General features: G+C 40.3%; 1 protein-coding gene across 2 annotated transcripts in view; it reads left to right on the forward strand.

Moving 5' to 3' along the window:
* WWTR1 (WW domain containing transcription regulator 1) overlaps nucleotides 1-26594 on the forward strand; it is a 256364-nt gene that overhangs the window by 12725 nt on the left and 217045 nt on the right. The window contains exons 2-3 of one of the 2 annotated variants that reach the window (XM_078354015.1): nucleotides 18483-18600; nucleotides 21636-21748. The gene's annotated coding sequence lies outside the window, so the exon portion shown is untranslated. The remainder of the gene's footprint in view (nucleotides 1-18482; nucleotides 18601-21635; nucleotides 21749-26594) is intronic. The other variant, XM_054247076.2, reaches the window with a different exon arrangement.

Raw genomic sequence — 26594 nt, forward strand, 5'->3', positions numbered from 1 at the left:
CAGCAATCCCCACATGAAAATGGGGTCTTTTAGAAAGGAAGAAGCAAGAAAAATCTGATTTACCCATACAGTGGTTTCAGCTGGCTGCAGAATTTGGTCACAAAACAGCAGCACTACTTTATAGTAGTACTGTGTACGTAGTACAGTACTAAAAAGTACATACTTTATAAGTAACCCAGATTTCTACATCAATTCCCACAGTTAATGAGTACTAAAAGATTAAATGTGATTATATTAGTCACAACACTGTTTTATGAGAACAGAAAATTGTTTTGAATCCTGCAAACTTAAGTTGCCTCCTGTATGGCTTTTGTTCAGTGCCTCAGTAAGCAATGTTTTCTTGCCTCATTTTGAAAAATGAAAAATCTTAGATTCTCCAGAAAGAGTCTGATTTGTAGATACCCACCCTGCCCCTTACCCCCAGCTGAGTCACCAGCCAGGAGCATTTTGTTGAGGTTTATTTTTTACAATTTTGTTATGAATTCAGTAGAGTTTTAAATTCCCCCCCCAATATTGTTGAATTATAATATTGGATATGCCTTTTCTAATCATATATGCTAAAAGAAAATACTCCCAAACACACACTCCCCTAAATGCTTCTTCCAGGCTGGCTGCAGTGGCTCACACCTGTAATCCAAGCACTTCAGAAGGCTGAGGAGGGCAGATCGAGGTCAGGAGTTAAAGACCAGCCTGAACAACATGGTGAAACCCTGTCTCTACTAAAAAAAAGCAAAAATTAGCTGGGCATGGTGGCATGCGCCTGAAATCCCAGCTACTCAGGAGGCTGAGGCAGGAGAATCATTTGAACCTGGGAGGTGTAGGTTGCAGTGAACCAAGATCACACCACTGCTCTGCATTCTTTGCTCTGCCTATCCCCCAGAGAATGGCAACCCTCCCTAGTTGAAAACTGTTCTAGAACTTGCTGTCACCAAATATCCTTCTGGTTATAATTTGGCTTCTTAAGTTTCCCATATACAGAAAATGTGCTAACCAGCAAACTTGGATTTGGAGCTTGCTTATGGTTATGTTTCCCATTGCAAGTTAATTAATTGGCATTCATCAGCCCTTAGAGTCCCATTGTGTCTATGTGTGCTAATATTTAAGTTTCTGAGTTAATAAAGCTGAGTACCACATTCCAGAAAAAGCCCCTTCCATAAATCTCACTAGGACCAGAGGTGCTATCCTGTCCTGGTGACCAGCTGGTCATTCTCCAGGCCACCCTCACCAGACTCCTTTTCCTCCAATTCTACTATTATAATCATTAAAAAAAAAAAAAAAAAAAAAGAGTCATAAAATAGCATAAGTAGAATTTCTTTTACTATCTGGAAATGCAAGATGGCACACGTCTGTAGAAATATTGAAAGGAGAACAAGACCTTTAGGTTGCTGTAATCCTAGGGTTGATTATGAAAAGTTCCCCTGAAGTGAGTGCTTGTGAGGAAGAACTCAGTAGCTAGAATGCAAACTTTGAATAAATATTGGCCCTAAAAATCTCTTTTATGTGTGGAGGAAGGAAAATAGCTTATTACAAGAGTAGAGACTAAATTCACTCATAGGCCTGCAAGTTCTATTATTCCACAAAACCACAAGGATGAATTTTGTAGTGATGCAAACATCAAAGATAAAGCCTTTTTATTTTACTTTTTTAGATGGCCTTTATATTTTTTTATTTTTTATTTTGTTGCCCAGGCTGGAGTACAGTGGCGTGATCATGGCTCACTTTAGCCTCGAACTTGTGGGCCCAAGTGATCCTCCCACCACAGCCTCCCAAGAAGCCAGGACTACAGGCATGTGCCATGCCTGGCTAATTTTTTAATATTTTGTAGAGATGAGGGCTTGCTATGCTGCCCAGGCTGATCTTGAATTCCTGATTTCAAGTAATCCCCCTGCCTTGGCCTTCCAAAGCACCGGGATTATAGGCATGAGCCACTGTGCTTGGCCAAAGAGTAAAGCCTTGGCAGATATGTTGTTGTTTTGTTTTTAACTATAGCATATCTCAGACTTATACAAAAGTAGATAGAATAGTATAAGGAACCCTCATGTACACATCACTTAGTTTCAATGATAATCAACTAGTGTCAAATATTGTTGCCTCAAAATCCCCACCCACTTTGCTCAGTGCCCCACTTTTATGTAATTATGAGTCAAATCTCAGGCATCATTTCTGAGATGGAGATTGTTTAGTTGAAGAGCAATCTTATTCTGGCTGGTAATATGAAAATGGTCACTATGGTAGAAGACTTGTATCTCTTCAGATTACAGTTTCCTTATGGTTAGGCTGCACTATCCCAGTACAATTTCACTTGTTCTTGGGTGCATGTGATACTTGGTGTTAATTAAGGGGATTGTTTATAGGAGAATAAGAGCAAGTCTGAAGACCCCAGAAAAAGTGTGCAGGCCAGATTATTACCTTAAACTTTAGAGAGCTGGCCTGGATTTGGCTGGATGTGACACATACTGGGCCATGGAAGACCCTTACTACCACAGAATAAGGAGACCCTTATTCTAAAACTGGAGAACCCAGAGGTGCATGCCATGGAATGCAAATACTGTTACATCAATGTAATCCTTTTTCTACTTGGGAGGCTGAAGCAGGAGGATTGCTTGAACTTGGAAGGTGGAGGTTTCATTGAGCCAAGATCGCACAACTGCACTCCAGGCTTGGCGACAGAGCAAGACTCCATCTCAAAAACAAAAATCTAAACAGAAAAAACCCTGAAGAACCGACACTGTGCAAAATGCCCTGAATCCTGACTTCCTTTTGGGTCAAATCACACTTTCCTAAATGACAAAGTAAAGTCATCCCCTGAGAGGAGTGAACATTCCCGTTGTCATTTGGAAGTAGACAGACTTTGATTGAATTAAAACATACTCTTTTTCTCATGACCTGGGAGAATTCAGGAGTCCAGATTCCAGTTAAAAAAAAAAAAAACAGGCTCAGGCTGGGCATGGTGGCTTATACCTGTAATCCCAGCACTTTGGGAGGCCAAGGCAGGCAGATCACCTGAGGTCGGGAGTTCAAGACTAGCCTGATCAACATGGAGAAACTACATCTTTACTAAAAATACAATAAATTAGCCAGGCATTGTGGTGCATGCCTATAATCCCAGCTACTCAGGAGGCTAAGGCAGGAGAATCACTTGAACCCAGGAGGTGGAGGTTGCAGTGAGCAGAGATTGCGCCATTGCACTCCAGCCTAGGCAAAAGAGTTAAACTTCGTCTCAAAAGAAAAGAAAAGAAAAACAGGCTCAAGTACCACCAGGAGAACTGGACTTTTCCATGGGAGTTAGGCAGAGAGGGTCCAGGATCTGGCCTGAACCTTCTGATAGGCTGAGAAGCCGGCTAGTTCTGAGGTTATATGAGGTTATTTACTCAGAGACTTGCCCCTGGGAGCTAACCATCATGATCCTGTGGGAAAGTCAAATGTATCCAAGGAGTCCTAAAGTTATATGCAAGGAGAACCTAGTAAAAATCTAGACTTCTTGTTGCACCATAGGTAAGATGAAAGTAAAAGAAATGTACCTTCATAATAATCTCTAAGCCCCTTTGAATCCAGAGCTAATAAATAAATGTAATAAATTAATATTAACATTAAATATGTATTTGATGTGAAAAGCCAACTTCTAGAGGAATACATAAGAAATTCCTAATAGGGTTTCATCTGAGACAGAGTCAGGGAGTGTGGTCAAGATTTTTACTCTTTACTTTGTACTTTTCTATACATTAAAAAAGTACATTTATTATTTATATAATACAAATAAATAAGATACAAGTGTGTTTACATATAATGTGTCAGCATATCACAACTGAGCCAAAAAGTTTTTGCCACATTAGGAATTAAATGGTAGAGAAAAATAGCATTTAAAAAATATTAACCCAGGCCGGGAGCAGTGGCTCATGCCTGTAATCCCAGCACTTTGGGAGGCCAAGACGGGCAGATCACAAGGTCAGGAGTTCGAGACCAGCCTGACCAACGTGGTGAAACCCACCTCTACTTTAAAAAATGCAAAAATTGGCTGGAGGAAAAGAAGATGGTGCGGTAGGAACAACTCAGGATTGCAGCTCTCAGTGAAGGCGCAGAGGGTGAGTCCAAGCCATATTTCCAGATGGATCTTTGTTGCCCACAGAACAGGGAAATTCCCAGGTGTGGGAGAGACACGGGACGCCAGCATAGCTGTTTTGGCTTGTGTGGCCGTTTCGACCAGCACCGCAGCGCAGCGGCACGCCGCACAAAACGCACTGGTCTGGGTGCCCTGTTAAACCAGCAATCTGAGATTTGAGAGGGCAGATTAGCATATCCATCTGATTAAACGGGACTTGGACAGTGAGCCAGTCCAGGAGATTCCCGGGAAGCAACATTTGAGCCAGCGCAGTGGGTCGCTGCACAGGAAATCACACAGATCCTGGTGCCCTATCAGCAGGCGACTGAAACACCTGGGAGAGAGTCAACCATTCAACTTAAAAGAAAAAAAGAGAAAAAGGGCTCTGAGGCAGGGAGCCAGGTGATCAGGCTCGGTGGGTCCCACCCCCACAGGGACAAACAAAATGGCGATTCGAAACGCTCAGGGTTGAGAGTTTCACTGCGGGCACAGTTGAATCCAGGATGGCGCAGCTCGGTGGGGGAGGGGCGTCTGCCATTACCGAGGCATTCTGCCCCTACTGAGGTACACTCCCATTGCTGACGCAGCCTGCCATTGCTGAGGCAACCCACCATAACAGAGAGACTCCGCCAACAGGGCAGAGCCCACAACAGCAGGGAGGAGCCCATGGCAGGCAAATAGTGACTAGATTGCCTCCTAGCTGGGCAGGACAGTACAATGGATACTCATAAAGAAAGCCCTAACTCCTCGAGACAGAGCATCTGAGGAAAAACAGGGGTTTTATAAGTTCTGCTGCAGCAGACAAACACACCTGCCTAACAGCACTGAATGAACAACAGAGCTCACAGCTCAGCACTTGAGCTCCTATAAAGTACAGACCATCTCTCAAGCAGCTCCCTGACTCCTGTATATCCAAAGAGTCACCTCAGAAAGGACTGATCAAACTAACATTTGGCGGGCATCATTCTGGGACAAAGATAGCAGAAGAAGAAACTGGTAGCATCCCTCACTGTTCCGCAGCTGCTACAGGTGTACCCCAGACAAGCAGGGCCTGGAGTGGACCTCAGCAGCTGTACAGCAGAGGGGCTAGACTGTTAGAAGGAAAATTAAGTAACAGAAATAATTCATCATCAACAATCTGGGCGTCCATTCAGAGACCCAATTGAAAAGTCAGCAACTACTCAGACGACAGGTGGATAAATCCACAAAGATGGGAAGAAACCAGCGCAAAAAGGAGGAAAACACCCAAAACCAAAACACCTTGCCTCCTACAAAGGACCAAAACTCCTCACCAGCAAGGGAACAAAGCTGAACTGAGAATGAGTGTGACGAAATGATGAAATCAGACTTCAGAAGGTGGGTAATGAGAAACTTCCATGAGCTAAAAGAACATGTTTTAAATCAATGCAAAGAAACTAAGAACCTTGAAAAAAGATTTGAAGAAAGATTCGAGGAAAAGATACCAAGAATGGACAACTTAGAGAGGAATATGAATGAATTGAAGGAGGTGAAAAACACAACACGAGAACTTCGTGAAGCATGCACAGGTTTCAACAGCCGAATTGACCAAGCAGAAGAAAGAATATCAAAAGTCGAAGATCAACTCAATGAAATAAAACGAGAAACCAAGACTAGAGAAAAAAGCGTAAAAAAGAATGAACAAAGTCTCCAAGAAATGTGGGACTATGTGAAGAGACCTAACCTATGTTTGATAGGTGTACCAGAATGTGATGAGGAGAATGAATCCAAGCTGGAAAATACTCTTCAGGATATTATCCAGGAAAACTTCTCCAACCAAGCAAGGCAGGCCAATATTCAAGTCCAGGAAATACAGAGAACGCCACAAAGATATTCCGCAAGAAGAGCAACCCCAAGGCACATTCACCAGGGTTGAAATGAAGGAGAAAATTCACCAGGGTTGAAATGAAGGTCAGATTCACCAGGGTTGAAATGAAGGAGAAAATACTAAGGGCAGCCAGAGAGAAAGGGCAGGTCACCCACAAAGGGAAGCCCATCAGACTCACAGCAGATCTCTGGGCAGAAACTCTACAAGCCAGAAGAGAGTGGGGACCAATATTCGACATCCTTAAAGAAAAGAACTTTCGACCCAGAATTTCATATCCAGCCAAACTGAGCTTCATAAGTGAAGGAAAAATAAAATCCTTTGCAAATAAGCAAGTACTCAGAGGTTTTGTCACCACCAGGCCTGCTCTACAAGAACTCCTGAAAGAGGCACTACACATAGAAAGGAACAACCAGTACCAGCCATTCCAAAAACATACCAAATGCTAAAGAGCATCAACAAAATGAAGACTCTGCATCAACTAACGGGCAAAACAGCCAGCTAGCATCAAAATGGCAGTATCAAATTCACACATAACAATATTAACCCTAAATGTAAATGGGCTAAATGCACCAATCAAAAGGCACAGACTGGCAAATTGGGATAAAAAACCAAAACCCATCGGTGTGCTGTATCCAGGAAACCCATCTCACATGCAAGGATAAACAAAGGCTCAAAATAAAGGGATGGAGGAAGATTTACCAAGCAAATGGAGAGCAAAGAAAGCAGGAGTTGCAATTCTCGTCTCTGATAAAATAGACTTTAAAGCAGAAAAGATCAAAAGAGACAAAGAAGGTCATTACGTATGGTAAAAGGATCGATACAACAAGAAGAGCTAACGATCATAAATATATATGGCCCAATACAGGAGCACCCAGATATATAAGGCAAGTTCTTAACAACTTACAAAGAGACTTAGACTCCCACACAATAATAGTGGGAGACTTTAACACTCCACTGTCAATATTAGACAGATCAACCAGACAGAAAATTAACAAGGATATCCAGGGCTTGAACTCAGACCTGGAACAAGCAAATCTGATAGACATTTACAGAACTCTCCACCCCATATCCACAGGATATACATTCTTCTCAGCACCACATCACAACTACTCTAAAATTGACCACATAATTGGAAGTAAAGAACTCCTCAGCAAATGCAAAACAACTGAAATCATAACAAACAGTCTCTCAGAGCATAGTGCAATCAAGTTAGAACTCAGAATTCAGAAACGAACTCAGAACTGCACAGCTTCATGGAAACTGAACATCTGGCTCTTGAATGTTGATTGGATAAACAATGAAATGAAGGCAGAAATAAAGAAGTTATTCGAAACCAATGAGAATGAAGACACAACATACCAGAATCTCTGGGACACATTTAAAGCAGTCTCCAGAGGAAAATATATAGCAATAAGTGCCCACATGAGAAAAGTGGGGAGATCCAAAATTGACACCCGATCATCAAAATTGAAAGAGCTAGAGGAGCAAGATAAAAAAAACTCAAAACCCAGCAGAAGACAAGAAATAACTAAGATCAGAGCAGAACTGAAGGAGATAGAGACACAAAAAACCCTTCCAAAAAATCAATAAATCCAAGAGCTGGTTTTTTGAAAAGATCAACAAAATAGACCACTAGCCAGACTGATAAAAAAGAAAAGAGAGAAAAACCAAATAGATGCAATAAAAAACGATAATGGGGAAATCACCACAGATTCCACAGAAATTCAAACCATCATCAGAGAATATTACAAACAACTCTATGCACATAAACTAGTAAACCTGGAAGAAATGGATAAATTCCTGGACACCTGTGTCCTCCCAAGCCTAAACCAGGAGGAAGCCAAAACTATGAATAGACCAATAACAAGGTCTGAAGTCGAGGCAGCAATTAAGAGCCTACGACACAAAAAAAGCACAGGTCCAGATGTGTTCACAGCCGAATTCTACCAAACATACAAAGAGGAGCTGGTACCATTCCTTCTGAAACTATTTCAAATAATCCAAAAAGAGGGAATCCTTCCCAAATCATTTTATGAGACCAACATCATCCTGATACCAAAACCCGGCAGAGACTCAACAAGAAAAGAAAACTTCAGGCCAATATCCTTGATGAACATAGATGCAAAAATCTTCAATAAAATACTGGCAAGCCGATTGCAACAGCACACCAAAAAAACTTATCCATTATGATCAAGTAGGATTCATCCCAGGGATGAATACGCAAGTCTATAAATGTAATTCACCACATAAACAGAACCAAAAGCAAAAACCACATGATTATCTTAATTGACGCAGAGAAGGCATTTGACAAAATTCAACAGCCCTTTATGCTAAAAACCCTCAATAAACTCGGTATTGATGGAACGTGTCTCAAAGTAATAAAAGCTATTTATGACAAACCAACAGCCAATATGATACTGAATGGGCAAAAAATGGAAGCATTCCTTTTGAAATCCGGCACCAGACAAGGATGCCCTCTTTCACCACTCCTATTCAATATAGTACTGGAAGTTCTAGCCAGAGCAATCAGGCAAGAAAAAGAAATAAAGGGTATTCAAATAGGAAAGGAGGAAGCCAAGATGTCTCTATTTGCAGATGACATGATAGTATACCTAGAAGACCCCATCGCCTCAGCCCCAAAACTCCTGAAACAGATAAGCAACTTCAGCAAAGTCTCAGGATATAAAATCAACGTGCAAAAATCACAAGCATTCCTATACACCAATAACAGACTTAAAGAGAGCCAAATCAAGAACGAACTGCCATTCACAATTGCAACAAAAAATAAAATACCTAGGAATACAACTCACAAGGAACGTAAGGGACCTCTTCAAGGAAAACTACAAACCACTGCTCAATGAAATAAGAGAGGACACACACAGATGGAGACACATTCCATGTTCATGGTTAGGAAGATTCAATATCATGAAAATGGCTATACTGCCCAAAGTAATGTACAGAATCAATGCTATCCCCATCAAGCTACCAATGACCTTCTTCACAGAACTGGAAAAAACCACCATGAACTTCATATGGAACCAAAAGAGAGCCCACATAGCTAGGTCAATTCTAAGCAAAAAGAACACAGCAGGAGGCATCACACTACTGGACTTCAAACTATACTACAAGGCTACAGTAATCAAAACAGCATGGTACTGGTACCAAAACAGAGATATAGACCAATGGAACAGAACAGAGGCATCGGAGGCAACACAACATATCTACAACTATACAATCTTTGATAAACCTGACAAAAACAAGCAATGGGGAAAGGATTATCTGTGTAATAAATGGTGTTGGGAAAACTGGCTAGCCTTGTGCAGAAAGCAGAAACTGGACCCCATCCTGACACTTTACACTAAAGACTTAAACATAAGACCTGGCACCATAAAAACCCTAGAGGAAAATCTAGGCAAAACCATTCAGGGCATAGGAGTAGGCAAGGACTTCATGACCAAAACACCAAAAGCATTGGCAACTAAAGCCAAAATAGACAAATGGGACCTAATCAAACTCCACAGCTTCTGCACGGTGAAAGAAACAGTCACTAGAGTGAACAGGCAACCAACAGAATGGGAAAAAATCTTTGCAGTTTACCCATCTGACAAAGGGCTGATATCCAGAATTTACAAAGAACTGAAACAGATTTACAGGAAAAAAACAAACAAGCCCATCCAAAAATGGGCAAAGGATATGAACAGACACTTTACAGAAGAAGACATACATGAGGCCAACAAACATGAAAAAATGCTCATCATCATTGGTCATCAGAGAGATGCAAATCAAGACCACATTGAGATACCATCTCACGCCAGTTAGAATGGCGATCATTAAAAAATCTGGAGACAACAGATGCTGGAGAGGATGTAGAGAAATAGGAACACTTTTACACTGTTGGTGGGAATGTAAGTTAGTTCAACCATTGTGGAATACAGTGTGGCAATTCCTCAAGGCCTTAGAAATAGAATTTCCATTTGACCCAGCAATCCCATTACTGGGTATATACCCAAAGGACTATAAATCGTTCTACTATAAGGACACATGCACATGAATGTTCATTGCAGCATTGTTTACAATAGCAAGGACCTGGAACCAACCCAAATGCCCATTGATGATAGACTGGACTGGGAAAACGTGGCACATATACACCATGGAATATTATGCAGCAATCAAAAATGATGAGTTTGTGTCCTTTGTAGGGACATGGATGAATCTGGAGAACATCATTCTCAGCAAACTGACACAAGAACAGAAAATGAAATACTGCATATTCTCACTCATAGGTGGGTGAGGAAAAATGAGAACACATGGACACAGGGAAGGGAATACTACACACTGGGATCTATTGGGGGGAATAGGGGTGGGACAGTGGTGGGGGGGAGCTGGGGAGGGATAGCCTGGGGAGAAATGCCAAATATGGGTGAAGGGGAGAAAGGCAGCAAAACACACTGCCATGTGTGTACCTATGCAACTATCTTGCATGTTCTGCACATGTACCCCAAAACCTAAAATGCAATTTAAAAAATGCAAAAATTAGCTGGTCGTGGTGGCGAACACCTGTAATCCCACCTACTCAGGAGGCTGAGGCAGCAGAATCACTTGAATCTGGGAGGTGAATGTTGCAGTGAGCCGAGATCATGCCTCTGCACTCCAGCCTGTACAACAGAGTGAGACTCTGTCTCAAAAAAAAAAAAAAAAAAAAAAAAAAAAAAATTCACCCCAGAGTGGTTTACCTGTCAAGTTTCTTCAAAATTTTCCTTCTGAAATTTTCTTTTTGTTTAAAGACTAAATATAGCTTTCTTGCTGAGCTATAAGCTATGAAATAATTTTAGTATTCTCCCAGGCCTCCACCATTACTAACAATATTAATTTCTTGCATATGGCATTAGAGAAGGGTTCTCACCTTGGCTTGCACATTCAGAAACCTGGTCCTAGAGTAAGTAAACCTGAAATGGGCTCACCTGAGCCCATCTGTTTTCTCAGTTTGAAAAACTTCATAGGTGATTGTGATGTACAGCCAGAGCTAAGGTTCAGCATTAGAAGAACTGGGGAGAATATTTCAGGGAACAGTGCTAGAGTACTCAACCAACCTTCTATGCTAGTTGATGGGTTCATCCCAGAGATTTTCCATGAATCAGCAAATAGCAGAACAAAACATAGATTGAATCCTGCCAAGGAATCATGAACACCTTTATAGTTTAAAATATACTTGTTAAATGGTGTTTTAAATTAGTTGTCCAATTCATTCCAATTTGTCTTTTGACTCCCTTAGTACTTTTCCTTTTTGCTTTTCATGTAAATCCAATGCTATGTGAGAAAAGAGAAGGGATGAGAGAAAAAAATGTGCTGAAGCAGGTATTTTTAGAGCAGGCTTTTGGAATATTTTGGAGTTATCATTAATTCACTTCAAAGGGGCAGAAAAATATTCAGAGGTAGCATGAGGTTAGTTTGAAAATGTTGGTTGTACCTCTAATTCTGTTGCTCATTCTCCAGGATTTGGAACAGGCATGTTTCCTTCATGTGGAATTGAAACTAATTGGACATTAATTCAAAATGCCCACGTGAAAAAAACAAAAACAAATAAAATTGTCCTTTATGTCTGGTTACCTCAATAGAACAACAAAAAAGTGATGGGACTGGATGCTCTCCCAGTATTACATTTCTGTGCATATGTGGAAGAGAACCATGGCTACAAAAACCAGGTATAGCTTAGGAAAAAGGAGAATCTACCTTTTAGAGTAGGGGTTCTTACCATAGGGTCTTTAGAAGGTTTCAGGATGTCCATGAACCTCCTGAAATCACATATAAAATAGTGTGTGTGCCTTTTTTTCTAGGGGTATTGTCCATGGCTTTCATCAGATTCTCAAACCATTGGAAAGGATTAAAAACTGCCTTTAAAAAAAAGAAAGTCTGGGGGGTAGGGTGGAGGGTATAAAAATTATTCAAGTTAGGAATATTAAAAAGAGGGCCTCTTAATTTAGTCAAATCAATATTACGTGAGCCCTAATATTAATTCACATTGATTCTTGGAGTTGAAGCAGAAGACAGAAAATCACATCATTTGAAGCCAGGCATTGGGAGGGAAGCCAGGAAAGGGATGGGCAAGAAATTACAAGTTGAAATTCAGGTAAAGGAGCAGGTAGTTGGTAATGTTGAAGCCGTATGATGAGTGCATAGGGATTCACTGTATCATTCTCTTTACTTCTGTTTAGGTTTGAAATTTTTCACAGTAAAAAGTTTTTGAAAATAAGGTGCCCCAGAGAGATTTCCTAGAAGATGGCAGGGCAGGAAAAACAGGAACCTATCTTCCCACCTAGACAATAATTTGCCTAGTAGAATCTGTCTAATGTAGGTATTTTGGAACTGTGAAGTCTGTTGAAGGCTTATAAGTACCAGAGCTTGGGCAATAACTGTGGTTAATTTTCATCAATTTGTGCTGTAAGCACAGTAGCAGCTAACCACCCTTCAGACACGTGTCAGGCAGCTGTGCACATGTTCCTGGAGCAACCTGTACACAGCCTGTGGGAGCCAGGGTGGCTGAAAAGGACCCTGTCCTCCAAATATTTAGGATCTGTGCTTTCATTGCTGATTGCTGATTCTGATCACAGAGTTGCAAAGCGGCAGTTTTGTTCCTGCACCTTACCCCATTGTTGCAAGGCCCTCCATCTCTGGAGGAAGTGACTCTCAGGGAATATAAAGGGGAAACACCTTTTACCCTTCATTTGTTTCCCCTTTTGTGAGCTAGATATTGAAGACTAGAACATTAAAAAAGCAACCACAAATATGTGATTGGAATTAGAAAATCACCATGTATGCACAGGGTAAGGTGAAGGCTCAAAAATATATATAAGAAGATCTTAACTTTATACTTCTGGCTAATACACACCAACAGACAGCCTACAACCAAAAAATAAAATAAGAAAACCAGCAAACTGGCCGGGTGTGGTGGCTCATACCTATAATCCCAACACTTTGGGAGGCCAAGGGGGCATATGACCCGAGGTTGGAAGTTCGAGACCAGCCTGACCAACATGGAGAAACCCTGTCCCTACTAAAAATATGAAATTAGCATGGTGGTGCATGCCTGTAATCCCAGCTACTTGGGAGGCTGAGGCAGGAGAATTACTTGAACCCAGGAGGTGGAGGTTGTAGTGAGCCAAGATCACACCATTGCAATCCATCCTGGGCAACAAGAGTGAAACTCCATCCCAGCACTTTGGGAGGCTGGGGTGGGCAGATCACTTGCAGTCATGAGTTTGAGACTAGCCTGCCCAACATAGTGAAACCCTGTCTCTACTAAAAATACAAAAAAATCAGCCAGGCATGGTGGCAGGCACCTGTAGTCCCAGATACTTGGGAGGCTGAGGCAGGAGAATCACTTGAACCCAGGAGGCGGAGGTTGCAGTGAGCAGAGATGGCACCACTGCACTCCAGCCTGGGTGACAGAGAGATTCTGTCTCAAGAAGACAAAAAAACAAACAAAAAAAAACTGTCTTAAAGATGCTAAAAGAACTAAAAGAGGATGTGGTGAAAGTCAATGAAAATACCAATAAATGTGGTGAAGAAAATGGGAATATAAAGAAATAAAGAAATAGAAAACCTAAAAAGAAAGCAAAAAGAAATTCTGGAGCTGAGATGTGGGAGGATCACTTGAGCCCAGGAATTCCAGGCTGTAGTGAGCTATGATTTCACCACTGCACTCCAGCATGGGTAACAGAGTAAGACCCTGTATTAAAAATAAAGAAAATGTTTTTAAAGGGACTGTAGGGCACCATCAATCAGATCAACATATGCATCGTGGGAGTTCCAGAAGGTGAACAGAGAGAGAAACGGGAAGAGAGACTATTTGAAGAAATAATGATCAAAAACTCTAAGTATTTGAAAAATTCACAAATTTGTGAAAATTAATCAACACACCCGTAAATAACCAATAAATAAAAGAAGAAATCACAATGGAAATTGCAATGTACCTAGAGACAAATGAAAATGAGCACACATGATACCCAAACCTATGGAACACAAAGTAGTGCTAAGGGGACAATTTATAAAAATTCAAAATTTACATTAAATACGTTACATTTAAAAAAATGTATGTCTTAAATCAACAAACTAACCTTAAAACTTAAGGAACTAAAAAAAGAAAAAGAAAGAAAACCCAAAGCTGGTAGGAGGAAGAAAATAATAAAGATTAGAGCCGAGATAAATGAAATAGAGAACAGAAAAACTACAGAAAAAAATAATAATAAACAGAAAAAAAAGGAATAATAGAGAAATCAAAAGGTGGTTCTTCAAAAAGATCAACAAAATTGACAAACCTTTAGCTAAATGGACTAAAGAAAAAGAAGACTCAAATTATTAAAATCAGAAATTAAAGTGGGGACTTATTACCAAATCTACAGAAATAAAAAGGATTTTAAGAGAGTATTATAAGCAATTATATTACAACAATTGAATAACCTAGCTGAAATGGACACATTTCTAAAAACACACAACGTATCATGACTAAGCCACAAAGAAATAGAAAATCAGAATAAACCTGTAGCTAATAAGAAGATTGAATCTCTTATAAAAGAGAGTAATTTAAAATCTCCCATGAAAGAAAAGCCCTGCACAGTGGTATGCAATAGTAGTCTCACCTACTCAGGAGCTGCAGTGGCAGGATCACTTGAGCCCAGGAGCTCCAGACCAGCCCGGATAGCATAACAAGACCCCATCTTTTTTTTTTTTTTTGGTCTGAGATGGAGTTTCACTCTTGTTGCCTAGGCTTCAGTGCAATGGCGCAATCTTGGCTCACTGAAACCTCTGCCTCCCAGGTTCAAGTGATTCTCCTGCCTCAGCCTCCCAAGTAGCTGGGATTACAGGTGCCTTCCACCATGCCCAGCTAATTTTGTATTTTCTGTAGAGATGGGGTTTCTCCATGTTGGTCAGACCGGTCTCTAATTCCTGACCTCAGGTGATCCACCTGCCTCAGCCTCCCAAAGTACTGGAATTTCAGGGATAAGCCACCATGCCCGGACAACCCTAGCTCTTAAAAGGAAAGAAACGCCCTGGATCTGAGGTTCTACCAGTGAATTATACCAAACATTTAAAGAACTAACACGAATCCTTCTCAACCCTTTGCAAAAAAATTGAAGAGGAAAGATTACTCTCTAACCCAGTCTATTAGGCTAGCATTACACTGATACCAAAGCCAGATAAAGACTCTACAAGACAAGAAAACTTATAGACCAATATCCCTTATGAACATTTATGCAAAAAAAATTCTGAACAAAATACAAGCAAACTGAATGCAGCAGCATAATAAAAAGATTATACACTGTGGCTAAGTGAGGTTTATTCCTGAAATGCAAGGATGATTCAATCTATGAAAACTGATCAATGTAATACATCACATTAACAGAATGAAGGGGAAAAGCCATGATCATCTCAAGTGGTGCAGAAAAAGCATTTGACAAAATGTAACATCCTTTCATGGTAAAAATGCTCAGTCAACTCTGAGTAGAAGGAAACTAACTCAATATAACAAAAGTTGTCTGTGAAGAACCCACAGCAAAAAACATACTTAATGGTGAAAGACTGAAAGCTCTTTCTCTAAGATCAGGAGCAAGACAAAAATTTCCACTGTCACCATATAGCACTGGAAATGCTAGACATAGCAATGAGACAAGAAAAAGAAATGAAAGACATTTAAATTGGAAAAAAAAAGAAGTAAAATATCTCTGTTTGCAGTTGACAAACCCTGAAGATTTCACACACAAAAACAGTTAGAATAAAGAAATTCAGCAAAATAGCAAGATGCAAGGTCAACATACAAAAATCGGTTGCATTTATATATACTAACAATAAACAATCTGAAAAGAAACTTAAGAAAACAATTCCATTTATAATAGCATCAAAAATAATAAAGTACTTAGGAATTAACTTTACAAAGGAGATAGATAAACAGTAAAAAGTCTCAGGCCACGCACAGTGACTCAGGCCTGTAATCCCAACACTTTGGGAGGCTAAGGTGGGTGGATCACAAAGTCAGGAGATCGAGACTATCCTGGCCAACATGGTGAAACCCCATCTCTACTAAAAACACAAAAATTAGCCAAGCATGGTGGTGGGCACCTGTAATTCCAGCTACTCAGGAGGCTGAGGCAGGGGAATTGCTTGAACCCAGAAGGCAGAGGTTGCAGTGAGCTGAGATTGTGCCACTGCACTTCCAGCCTGGGCAACAGAACAGGACTCCATCTCAAAATAAATAAATAGAAAAGTCTCTTGCCCAGGCGTGGTGGCTCATACCTGTAATCCCAGCACTTTGGGAGGCCGAGGTAGGTGGATCATGAAGTTCAAGACCAACCTGGCCAACATGGTGAAACCCCATTTCTACCAAAAATACAAAAATTAGCCAGGTATGGTGACAGGTGCCTATAATCCCAGCCGCTCAGAAGACTGAGTCAGGAGAATTGCTTGAACCTAGGAGGCAGAGGTTGCACTGAACCAAGATCATACCACTGCACTCCAGCCTGGGCAACAGAGTGAGACCCAGCTACAAGAAAAAAAAAGAGAAGATGAAGAAGAAAATTCTGACACATACCACTACATGGATGAACCTTGAGGACATTAGGCTAAGTGAGTGACATAAGCCAGTCACAAAGCAACAAATACTATATAATCCCACTCTTATGAAGTACTTAAAGTAATCAAAATCATGAGACAGAAAGTAGAATGATGGTTGTCAGGGGTAGCAGGAAGGGGGCAATGAGGAGTTGTTTAATCAGCATAGAATTTCAATTTTGCAGGATGAAAAGAGATCTGGAGATGGATGCTGGTAATGGTTGCACAGCCATATGAATACACTGAATACCACTCAGCTGTGCACTTAAAAATGATTAAGATAGTAAATTCTGTTATATATATTTTACCATAATAAATTTGGGGGGGGATTAAAATTAAAGGAACCCAGGTGAGATAGCAGAAGACCCTGTGAGCTGTTGAGCCTGTGTGAACAGAGATTAGTGGCCCTCATGGCATCATGTGGCTGAATGAGTGGTTGGTAACAATTTCCTCCTTCCTACTACCTGTTTCCTTTTCTTCCTCAATTTTTTAAAATCTGCTCCTTGAAAGAACAATCCTGCTTCTTTGAGATACAAAATTCCACATTTAATGTGGTGGTTATGGGGAAAAAAAGAATGTGAGGTCACTGTGAGAAGATGGGACACTATGGAAGGCTCTTTAGTTTACTAACAATCACGTAGACCTTAAAAAAAAGTCTCTGGGGCCTGGTAACTTAGTAATGTCAAGTTACATTGAGTTATTATAAAAGAGTAAGCAATTTTATAGTATATTTGTTTAGGGATATAATTTTGTATAATTTCCCTTGTTCACTTATTTTTCAGTATAAGTCAGTATTGATATGATAATTTCTGTTTTTTCTAAAATTAGGATAATAATAATACTTGCTTTATTAATGGTGATATAAAATCTAGGAGAAAAACATGAATGAATATTCACAATTATTTACTACTTGTGAGTTAGAAAATATATGAATACTAACAGGTTACTATAGTCTTGTTCCTAAATTTCCACCTGAGAGACCTTCCAAATGTATGAATTTTTATGTCTGTATCTTAAGCCAAGAATGTCCTTCACTATCCCAGCCCGACACCTAATCAGGAAATTTTCAGTCTTTCAATATATTTCATATTCACAAATTGCTTATCTTGCATCGTCACCCTTGTCCTTCACTTCTTGGGCGCCAGAGGGCATACATCTTAAATTTCACTTTCTCTGAGACACAAGTCCTTTTTCCCTCCACTGCAGGATTTCCTCCTCTGGATTTGCTCTGGCACCTTGAAGAAGCTTAGGGGAAAGGTTCAGCTTTGCTCTTCCTGATAATTAGTGGCTTTCCTGACGGTGTGGTTCAACACACCCACGGGAAACAGAAGGTAATGATTACTCAGGAGGCCTGCTCCCTTTATCAATCTTCACAATCAAAAGAATTGTCCTTGAAAATAGTCTCGGTAAACCATTAGTTCATAATCTTTTTTTTTTGGTTTTTGTTAACTTTCATTGTTTTCAGGCTGAAGATAGCCTAAAATTCTATTCGTTACTTTAGCCTTCAAAGCCTATAAAGTGAGATAACAGAATTGAAACTGCTTTCAAAAGGGAAAGAAGTACTATATTAACTGCAAAGTAGAATTACCTTTAGGAGAAATGTTGTATAGTCTCAGCTCACTGTAGCCTCAACCTCCCTGGCTCACACAATCCTCCCATATCAGCCCCCCAAGTAGCTGGGACTACAGTTGCATGCACCACCTAAGTTTTCTATTTTCTGTAGAGACAGGGTCTCACAAGGCTGGTCTCGAACTCTGAACTTAAGTAACCTGCCCACCTCAGCCTCCCAAAGTGCGAGGATTAGAGGTATGAGCTACTATGCCAGGCCCATAATTTTTCATTCTTATGAATATATGCTTACATTATTTTTTTTTCTTTTTCTTTTCTTTTCTTTCTTCTTATTTTTTTTTAATCAAAGTTTGGCTCTGTCACCAGGCTGGAGTGCAGTGATGCGATCTCGGCCCACCGCAAGCTCTGACTACCTGGTTCAAGTGATTCTTCTGCCTTAGCCTCCCGAGTAGCTGGGATTACAGGCATGCACCACCACACCCAGGTAAGTTTTGTATTTTTTTTAGTAGAGACAGGATTTCACTATGTTGGCCAGGATGGTCTTGTTCTCCTGACTTCATGATTCATCCACCTTGGCCTCCCAAAGTGCTAGGATTACAGGCATGAATCACCACACCTGGCCCACATTTTTTTTTATGATTTCTCTGTTAATCTTTCTTTATAAAAATTTTTATTTTCTAAACCTATTAATTCTGGACATATCCTAAACTACACAATCAGAGCCACCCAAGTAGTCATCCATCTACTTATGAAATAATTTGACTATTAAATATCTAGAAATTAAATTTTAAAAATAAAATATGACATTTTGTTTGTTTACCATAAAAAAGCAGGTCTCAACAATCAATGAGTAAATGATTCTAAGAGAAAATGTCAAAGTATAAATATATAGATTTTTTTTCCTAATACCAAATAAGAATATTTTTATTTTCCTTTGGGCCATCCCTCAATCACAGTATGTTCACAGTAGTTTTCAAATTTTGTAGGATTATGTTTATCTTTCTGTGCCTTTGACAAGTATGAGTAGATTTAGTTGAAGAAGTAAGTAGGCCACAGAGTATCAGAACAGTTTCTTTTTTTCTTTCTTTCTTTCTTCTTTTTTTTGAGACACAGTCTTGCTCTGTCACCCAGGCTAGATCTTAGCTCACTGCCACCTCCGCCTTCCAGGTACCAGCGATTCTCCAGCCTCAGCCTCCCAAGTAGCTGGGACTACAGGTATGGGCCACCATACCTGGCTAATTTTTGTATTCTTAGTAGAGACAAGGTTTCACCATGTTGGCCAGGCTGGTCTCAAACTTCTGACCTCAGATGATCTGCCCATCTCGGTCTCCCAAAGTGCCAGGATTACAGGCATGAGCCACTATGCCAGGCCCAGAACGATTCCTGAATTCAAAACAAATAGCCCTGGACAGTGAATTCGCTATTTGCTGAATAGAGAATTCATGTTCAATGTTTTGTCAATGTTTTCATTATAGGCAAACCTGAGACCATTTTTCTTAGGAAGACAATGTCATAAATGTTGATGTGTCTCCCTAGTTAACCCCCACCCCAAATCAAACCAAACAAAACATTTTATCCAGTTAAATACGTTGTAGTCCCGTTTGAAATCCCCACCACTCTTTGTTATTGTTTTTTTTACTATTTTTGAGATTAGTATAAGTAATAGGAAGATAAATTAGTATTTGTAGAGCACTTTATTCACATGTACTAAGTTGTACTTGTCTCCCAACTCCTATGTGACATATATGCATGAGGTACTGTTGTCATGGGATCTTTGGGATTGAGATATCGCTTTTCTGGTGGGAAACCTCTTTGGCTGGTGGTGCCTTTGCCCAAGTTTTGCTCAGGCTCACTGGGTTTGTTCCGCCCACTCTCCCTGGCAGGCTGTGCTTGGCTTAGGCTACTGGCCCCTGATCCCACGCCTCTAAGGGAGACTGGTGTGGAGCAGCAGGGAATGTGTGAGACAGCATGGGGTCTGGCCACTGTGCACAGTCAAACACGCTGGCTGCTGCCAGGGGGCAGGCAGTTCCAAGTGCTGACATAGGTGCTGGCACTCTGTCAGGCTGTGCTGGACCAGGTGCACTGCAAGCAAATTTCCCAGGTGGCACCGGGGAATACAGTGACGCCCAGAAGCTTGGAGATGCCTGCAACTGCAGAGCCCCAAAAATGGAGTCACAGTCCTGGTGTCTGTCTCAAAAAAGTAAAAACAAAAATAAAAAATAAATAATAAAATAAAATAAAAATTCAAGGTGTACATTTTTATGGGAGAGAATTTATGATTTTATTTTTTTCAGAATTGGCATAGACGGTCCTGAATTTCTAATGGTTTATGTGTGAAAATGTTTTTTTAAAGTCAAATATTTTAACTTAAATACATTTTTAAATGAATACTGAGTACATGGAAAAATATGTTCTAGACTTCATTTCCTGAAACCCCACCTTCACCTGCAAATCAAGTTTTAGACACTTTTCTTTTTCCAGCATTATCTTTTCTTTCCACCTACATTCCCTGCTAACCATAGTCATTCTCATATGCAGAAGATGTGAAACCAAATGTTTAGGAGACAGTGTGGGTGGAAAGAAAAAGTGTAGCCTTGAGGATCAGATGCCTCATTACCTTTCTTATTCACAGCATGCCCTTGAGCAAATGTCATAACTGACTCAGTTTCCACTTGGGCAAATGTCATAATATCTATCTCTTGCAGTTATTTTGAGAATTAAATGAGATACCATTTATATTTTCCTGAAGTATAATTGGTTCCAAATACTTTCCACCCTTGTTACTAGTAAATTGAATGATATTTATCAATAAATTGAGTAATATTTATCAATAAATTGCCACTTTAGTTGTGATTTAGAGTAGTGTGAAAGTCTGGATTGTTACTATAGCATAGGAATTAGCTCTTGGTTTTGACCTGAGACTGACTAATGTCTAATCCTCAAAATTCATATTCATAAGATTCAACAATAAGCAGATGGGTTACACAACACTAATTTTGCAGATCACATTCACTTTTCCTCTTGATATAAGTTTTTGTCAGCAACTAAAAACACCCAGGTAAGTCAAAAAGTGTGATCAATATACCACAACACTGGAACTGTCTTAGAAGAATTCAGGAACAAGAGAATGTTGGGTAAATCATGAGAGAGCCACAGCTGTCGAAAAGAATCTGATTTAGAGAAACCATAAATTTGTGTGTTTTCTCTTACTCCTTCCCTCCCTTTAGTTTCCAATAATTTTATTTTATAGCAAAGATACTTAAAATAAAATTTTATTTTATAGCAATATAGGGCCTTGCTTTGTTGCCCAGGAGGGAGTAGAGTGGCTATTCACAGGTGTAGTCATAGTGTACTACAGCCTCTAACTCCTGGCCTCAATCCTCCCACCTCAGCCTCAAAAGTAGCTTGGTCTACAGATATTACCAACTTTACATTTAAAAATGTAAAATAAAATTTTGCCTTTTTCCCCTTTTCTTTCTTTCTATTACTTAAACTTCACTCAACATTTATACAATCAAGAAGTATAAACTGAGTCCTTACAACGTGTCACACACTTGCAGAATACAATAATAAGCCGAACAGCCAGTCTTTGGTTTCAAGTTAACATTGGTTGGGAAAGCAAGTAATTAGAGGTAAGTAACAATAAATGAATAAGATGATTTCAGAGAATGGTAAATATTATAAGGAAAATAAAATAAATATGACAGAGAGTAACTAGGGAGCATCTTTAGATTGGGTGATCAGAGAAGGCTTTCTAAAGAGAGCTTGAGCTAAGATTTGGCTAATGAGGTCCGAGCTATTTGAAGATGTGGCAGGCAAATGTGGTGTACAGAAGCCAAGAGGAGAAAATGTTTTAAGAAAGAGAGACTGAAGGGCCAGGTGCAGTGGCTCATGCCTGTAATCCCAGCACTTTGGGAGGCCAAGGCGGGTAGATCACGAGGTCAGGACATCAAGACCATTCTGGCTAACATGGTGAGACCCTGTCTCCACTAAAAATACAAAAATTGGCTGGGTGTGGTGGCACACACCTGTGGTCCCAGCTACTCGGGGGGCTGAGGCAAGAGACTCACTTGAATCTGGGAGGTGGAGGTTGCAGTGAGCCAAGATCATACCACTGACACCACTGCACTCCGTCCTGGGTGACAGAGCGAGACTCTGTCTAAAAAAAAAGAAAGAAAGAGAGAGTGGGCAACTGAATCTGCTGATAAGTTAGGTAGGTGAGATGAAAACCAGAAATGATTATTAAACATGGCCTTTGGTGACCTGGGCAACATGGCAAAGCCCCATCTCTATAAAAAATACAAAAATTACTCGGGCATGGTGGCATATGTCTATAGTCCCAGCACTCAGGAGGCTGGGTTGGAAGAATCGCTTGAGCTCAGGAGGCAGAGGTTGCAATGGGTGGCAGAGTGAGAACCTGTCTCAAGGAAAATGAAATAAAATATAAATAAAACTAAATGTTTTAGTTTTATATAAAATAAATAAAAAGATTTATTTAAATAAATTTAAATAAAAAGATAAATGAAAAATGTTATTTAAATAAATTTAAATAAAAAAGATAAATGTTGGTGAGGTTGTGAAGAAAGTGGAACACTAATACGATATTGGTGAGAATATAAAATGGTACAACAGTTATGGAAAACTGTTGTACCATTTTATATTCTCACCAATATCGTATTAGTTGGCGATTCTTCAACAAATTAAAAATAGAACTACCGTATAATCCTGAGATCCCACTTCTGAGTATATTTCCAAAAGAATATAAAGGATCTCATAAAGATATCTGCACTCTCGTGTTCACTGCAGCACTATTCACAATACTCAAGATATGAAATCAACCTAAGTGTCCATCAACAGACAAATGGATAAACAAAATATGGCATATGCTTAAATGGAATATTATTCTGCCTTAAAAGGAAAGAAGTTCTGACACACACTACAATGTGGATGAAACTTGAGGTCATATTAAGTGAAGTAAGCCAGTTACAAAAAGACAAATACTGTATGTTCCCATTGACATGAAGTACCTAGAGTGGTCAAATGCATAGAAAGAGAAAGTAGAATGGTGGCTGCCAGAAGCGGGGCAGTGGTGGGGGTTGAGGGGAGATGGGGGCTTGTTTAATGGGCATAGAACTTCAGTTTTGCAAGATGAAAAGAGATCTGAAGATTGGTTGTACAACAGTGTGAATGCACTTAGTACTACTGAACTGTACACTTCAAAATGGTTAAGATAATAAATGTTACATTAAGTATATTTCACCACAGCTAAAAACCAACAAGCAAACAAAACCAACCAACCAACAAAACAAACAGAAAACCAACAAGAAAAAAATTTTCGTCAGCCGTATTGAGACCATAGTGAGTCTGCTTTATTGAGGATGACAGAGAGAGAGTTAGGGGAAAAATGCCTGTTGGGTGAGGAAGACATGAATTCAGTCACTTACATGTCCAGGTACAGTGTTCTATAGTGCACCAAGTAGAAATATCCAGTGATAAGCTAGGGTACAGATTTGAGGCTAGGAAGACAAAGCAGTAGCCCTTTACTCAAGACCGATTAGATGAGAGAGGGCATTGGTTAGGACAAAGGAATCAGGCAGTGGACAATTACCGTAATTCTAGTTTAGGAGAACAGTATTGGTATGTCCATAACCCAGGAAGGGAAAGCTGGAATCTGAGCAGGCGTTAGAGACAATTGTGGGTTCAGCAAGAGACACATTAAGTTTGGGGACATGCAAACATATTCAATTGGCGATCAGTTTGCCACCTGAAAGGGTGATTGGAGCTGAGAACCTACATTGCCTCTAGTGCAGCATTTCCTTTGAATCCTCTGAGAAATGATTCCCTTTGATATTCACAGTGCACACGAATATATCAGAGGCCCTAAGAGTACTCTGAGAAAGGGAATTGCTTAATTTTATTAAACCTGGGTTTTCCTAAACTTACTTGAGTGCCCTGCCATTTTTTAAAATAATACATCTATTAATTTGGCCAGGCATGGTGGTCATGGTCATAATCCCAGCACTTTGGGAGGATGAGGTAGGTGGATCACTTGAGGACTGGAGATTGAGACCAGCCCGGCCAACATGGTGAAACCCCATCTCTACTAAAAATACAAAAAATAGCTGGGCAAGGTGACAGGCACCTGTAATCCCAGCTACTCAGGAGGCTGAGGCAAGAAAATCACTTGAACCCGGGAGGCGGAAGTTGCAGTGAGCTGAGATCATGCCATTGCAGTCTAGCTTGGGCAACAAGAGCAAAACTCTGTCTCAAAAAAAAAAAAATCTACTAATTTAATGAGGACTACACTTTAGGGAATTGTTCTCCAGTTTATGAAGATATTTCTTACTTGACAAAGGGAAGCAAAGGAGAAACTTGTTAGATAGTTGGTAAATCTGTGATTATTCAGTGTGTTTCTGTTAAATCACCAAAACAGACTGAGGAAGCTTCCAGAAACCCAGTACTGGCCTGGGAACTGAGGACACTAACCTTTCTGCATGGGAGTGGTGGTGAAGGTTGCTATGGGCTTTGATCAAAGACAGCTTGCTGTCTTGGCTTTCTCTCTACCTTGCATGTGCCAGTGAAGCCTGGCCAATTATTTCCCTAGTTCTTTTTTATCCTCTACATTGGCTCCTTGTCCTTGCTTTTCCATTTGCATAACTAATGCACACAACACAGAGTTCCTGCAATTTTAAAGACAGCTGGCCAGCACATCTTGGATGCTGGTGTCAGGAAACATCTGGAAGCGGGCTAAAGTTACTGTAGGCCCAGCGGAGAACAATGGAAGACATTAATATGGAAAATTCAGTATTGGGGTTGGGGGGTGGTCTGTGTAAATAAAAATGGCTGTCAGGCCAACTTATAAAAGGCTTGTGCAAAACCTTATTGTAGTTTTGGCACTAATGCCACCGAGCAGCTGAGTGGTAGGCCAGCTTAAACTGAAATATTGCTGCTTTGTTTTGGATAGGTATCGTTGAGACTTTCCTTTTCTTAAAAGGTTTCCTAGAAGTCCTGCCAGCTCAGCAAGACATTCTATTCTAAAAAATTCATAAAATAGTGTTTTACTTTATAATAATATTAAGGTGATGATATCCCTTCTTTTTTTTTTTTTTTTTTTTTTTTTTAAGACAGGGTTTCACCATGTTGGTCAGGCTGGTCTTGAACTCCCGACCTCAGGTAATCCGCCCACCTTGGCCTCCAAAGTGTTTGGATTACAAGCATGAGCCACCACGCCCGGCCTGATCTCCCTTCTTTCTCCTTTTTCCCTCTCACTCAAAATATAAAGATATAAAATAGAGTTCTGATACAACTTTTTCTGCTGTCTCTACAAAGTCAGTGTTGGCTGGGCGCAGTGGCTCATACCTGTAATTCCAGCACTTTGGGAGGCCAAGGCGGGCAGATCACCTGAGGTCAGGAGTTTAAGACCAGCCTGAACAACATGGAGAAACCCCATCTCTACTAAAAATACAAAATTAGCTGGGCGTGGTGGTACATGCCTGTAATCCCAGCTACTTGGAAGGCTGGAGAATCACTCCGTGGGAAGGCAGAGACTGCAGTGAGCTGCGATCGAGCATTGTACTCCAGCCTGGGCAACAAGAGCAAAACTTCATCTCAAAAAAAAAAGTCAGTGTTAGTAGTAGGAATATTAAGGTTTACAAATATTTAAATGTGAAACTTTTTGGGTTTTTTTTGAGACAGGATCTCTCTCTGTCACATAGGCTTGAGTGCAGTGGTATATGGTGTGATCTCAGCTCACTGCAGCCTTGACCTCCCAGGCCCAAGCAATCCTCCCCGCTTAGTCCCCTATCCCGAGTAGCTGGGACTACGGGCACATGCCACCACACCTGGCTAATTTTTGTGTATTTTGTAGAGACAGTTTAAAATATTGCCCAGTCTGGTCTCACACACCTGGATTCAAGCAGTTTACCAGCCTCGGCCTCCCAAAGTGCTGGGATTACAGAAATGAGCCACTTGGCCAAAACATTATTTTTCAAGGCTGTGTGACATAGCAGTTAATTGAACAGATTTTGGAGTTTGAATTCTAGCTCCTCCTCATACCCAACTATATGAAACCTTGAGAAAATTACTTAATTAGCATAACTTAATCTTTAAAATTATGATAATTGTCTGAGTGATGTGATAATCCCAGCACTTTGGGAGGCTGAGCCAAGTGGATCATGAGGTCAAGAGTTCACCTGGCCAACATGGTGAAACCCCGTCTCAAAATATAAAAATTAGCTGGGCATGGTGTCGCACACCTGTAGTCCCAGCTGCTTAGAGGCTGAGGCAGGAGAATCACTTTAACCCAGGATGCAGAGATTGCAGTGAGCTGAGATCAGGCGACTGCACTCCTGAGTATGGCGGCAGAGTGAGACTTCATCTCAACAAAACAAAAATAAAAAACTGTAATAATTATTTTTGCCAGTTGGAATTGTCATGAGGAGTACACAAGCTAATATCTGTTTGAAGTGCTTAACGATT

This window comes from Callithrix jacchus, chromosome 17 (genome assembly GCF_049354715.1).
Source record: "Callithrix jacchus isolate 240 chromosome 17, calJac240_pri, whole genome shotgun sequence".
In the NCBI taxonomy this organism is placed as follows: domain Eukaryota; kingdom Metazoa; phylum Chordata; class Mammalia; order Primates; family Cebidae; genus Callithrix; species Callithrix jacchus.